Source organism: Ursus maritimus, unplaced genomic scaffold (genome assembly GCF_017311325.1).
Source record: "Ursus maritimus isolate PB19 unplaced genomic scaffold, ASM1731132v1 scaffold_3, whole genome shotgun sequence".
Classification (NCBI taxonomy): domain Eukaryota; kingdom Metazoa; phylum Chordata; class Mammalia; order Carnivora; family Ursidae; genus Ursus; species Ursus maritimus.
Window position 1 is genome coordinate 65,271,829 of NW_024425563.1, and position 3,247 is coordinate 65,275,075.

Consider the following 3,247-nt stretch of genomic DNA (forward strand, 5'->3'; position numbering starts at 1 on the left):
CTTGAAAAAGAAAAGCAAAGCTGGAGATATCACAATTTCAGACTTAAAGCTCTATTACAAACCTGTAGTAATCAAAACACTATGGTACTGAAAATAGGCATATAGATTAATGGAACAGAATAGAAAGCTTAGAAATGAACCCACAACTATATGGTCAATTAATCTTCAACAAAGCAGGAAAGAATATCCAATTGGAAAAGAACAGTCTTTTCAACAAATGATGTTGGGAAAACTGGACAGCAATATGTAAGAGAAAGAAACTGGACCACTTTCTTCTGCCATACACAAAAATAAATCCAAAACAGACTAAAGACCTAAATGCAAGACCTGATACCATAAAAATCCTAGAAGAGAACACATCAGCCATAGCAACTTTTTTTCTTTCTGTCTCCTGAGGAAAAGGAAAGAAAAGCAAAAATAAACTGTTTGGGAATACATCAAAATAAAAAGCTTCTTCACAGCAAAGGAAACAGCCAACAAAACTAAAGGGCAACTACTGAATGAGAGAAGATATTTGCTAATGACCTATCTGATAAAAGTCTAATATCCAGGGCATCTGGGTGGCGCAGTCGTTAAGTGTCTGCCTTTGGCTCAGGGCATGATCCTGGAGTTCTGGGATCGAGCCCCACATCAGGCTCCTCCACTGGGAGCCTGCTTCTTCCTCTCCCACTGCCCCTGCTTGTGTTCCCTCTCTCACTGGCTGTCTCTCTCTCTGTCAAATAAATAAATAAAATCTTAAAAAAAAAAAAGAAGTCTAATATCCAAAATATATAAAGAGCTTATAAAACTCAATACCTAAAAAACAAATAATCCAATTAAAAAATGGGCAGAAGACATGAACAGACACTTCTCCAAAGAAGACTTCCAGGTGACCAACAGACACATGAAAAGATGCTCATCATCACTGATCAGGAAAATGCAAATCAAAACTACAGTGAGCTATCACCTCACACCTGTCAGAGTGGCTAACATCAACACAAGAAATGCCAGGTGTTGAGGATGGGAAATAAAAGGAACACATGCACTGTTGATGGGCGTGCAAACTGGTGCAGCTACTGTGGAAGACAGTATGGAGGTTCTTCAAGAAGTTAAAAATAGATCTACCTTATGATCCAGCAATTGCATACCAGCATTTACCTAAAGAATAGAAAAATACTATTGATTCAAAGGGATACATTCACCGCTATGTTTATAGCAGCATTATCAACAATAGCCAAATTATGGAAGCAGCCTAAGTGTCCATAGACTGGTGAATGGATAAAGAAGTGGTATCTATCTATCTATCATCTATCTATCTACCTATCTATCTAGATATATAATGGAATATTATTTAGCCATAAAAAAGAATGAAAGCTTGTCATTTACAACAACATGGATGGAGCTAAAGAGTATTATGCTAAGTGAAATAAGTCAGTCAGAGAAAGACAAATACCATATGATTTCACTCATGGGAAATTTAAGAAACAAATGAACAAAGGGAAAACAAAAGAGAGAGGCAAACCATAAAACAAACTCTTAACTATAGAGGACAAACTGATGATTATCAGAGGGGATGGAGGGGTGCAGCGAGAGGATGAGTGCTGAGTAATGTACTGAGTTTTTGAACCACTCTATTGTACACCTGAAACGAATACAACACTGTATGCTAACTAACTGAAATTGAAATAAAAACTTAAAAAATGCTTTAGAAAACTTGTCATTATGCATACTTTCTCTTTTTGAAATGCATACAAATCTTTTTGAAAATTAAATAAGCCTTTTGTAGGCTTTATGACAGAGAAGGTCAAAAGACCTTGGTGTCGTCTCTTTGAAATGTGAACACCAGGGGAGATAGCATCCGTATCTCCCAGTTTTAGGGGAGACTGACTGTAAGAGCCTCACTTTGGTGGCCCCCTTACTCCCAGTTGCAAAACTACCTCCTGTCATGAATGTATGAATTTGTTCTTCTTCTGGGTAAAGCCAATAAACTAACAGAGATGGTTACCTCAGTTAGTAGGTAAAGTTAGGATGAACTCCAGGTAACAAATGGTGCTGGCAAGTCCTCTCACTTGAGGACTGTTGATTATCTTGAGAACATGTATATGATGGGTTGTATCTGCTTGACTTTGTACAGAAGAGTGAGATCCCTTTCTGTCCTTCCCTGTCGCTGAGAGGGTGGCTTGTGATGCGTATCACTTTTTGGTTTAATGCTTATTCAATAATAAAACTGTTTCTTTCTCTACTCCATGGAGAGATTTTCTTGGTTGGGAGATTTGTTCTTAATTGTATTTCCCCTGCATACTCACATCAGTTATTCATTAATTTCACCCTCTTTTTTTAAACAGAACATCAAGGGTTTCTCGGATATTTGAAATTTAAGTTACCCTGTTTATTTGTATGGGGATGTTAATACTGGATGAAATTTTGACAGCTTATACACTTAGGTGAGTAATACTTTTACTAGTCAATGGGAATTGTCACACATTTGGCCTTTTTTTAAACTTCCCTTGTCAGATAGATCTATTTATTATTTTTACATTTTTTCTTATTCTTCAGTTTGTAATTAATTTGCCTTCTCAGCCACACACAGAACTTAAAAGATGTGGCGACTGGTGGAACACAAACGCCAAATTCAGTCAACTCTTCCACGTTCACCAGGAACCACAGAAGCAGAGCCTAAGAGAGGATTTAGAGGCCTCATGTTAAATTAAATTCTTCACCTCACCTTGGTACAATTCCCTGTTTGGAATATTTTCAGCATGACTGGACATATGTATATCCAGATAGGTCCAACCATGCTGCAAATATATAACTTCCATGGTCAGTGAATAGTCTTCTATTGCCTTTTTCTAGTAGCAATAAGAAAAGACTGACTTCACCTGGCTAGAACAAAAAAACCTGTTTGCCACAAAAATGGTTCAAGTCCTAAGTCCAAGATAGGAACTAACACAGATCAGTGGGGAGAGGCTTTGTTACTATGAGAGATATGCCTTGGGGATGTATTGTGCTAATATGCATTTATTAACTGAATTCCATCTGAAGTTTAATCAGTCTTCAAAGTAAGGAAATGGATTAAATGTCATCTTATGATAGATGATGACAAGACTTTTTTCATCTCAGACTGATTTTCTACTTTGGCATTTTTTCAGGAAAGATAAGATCCACTTAGAAGCTAGTCTATATACATTTGCACATTTTCTGTATTGAAAAGCTCCATCCTTGTTTTTATGTAAGCCTATTTTTATTAATGTTTAATTGCAGTTAGAAC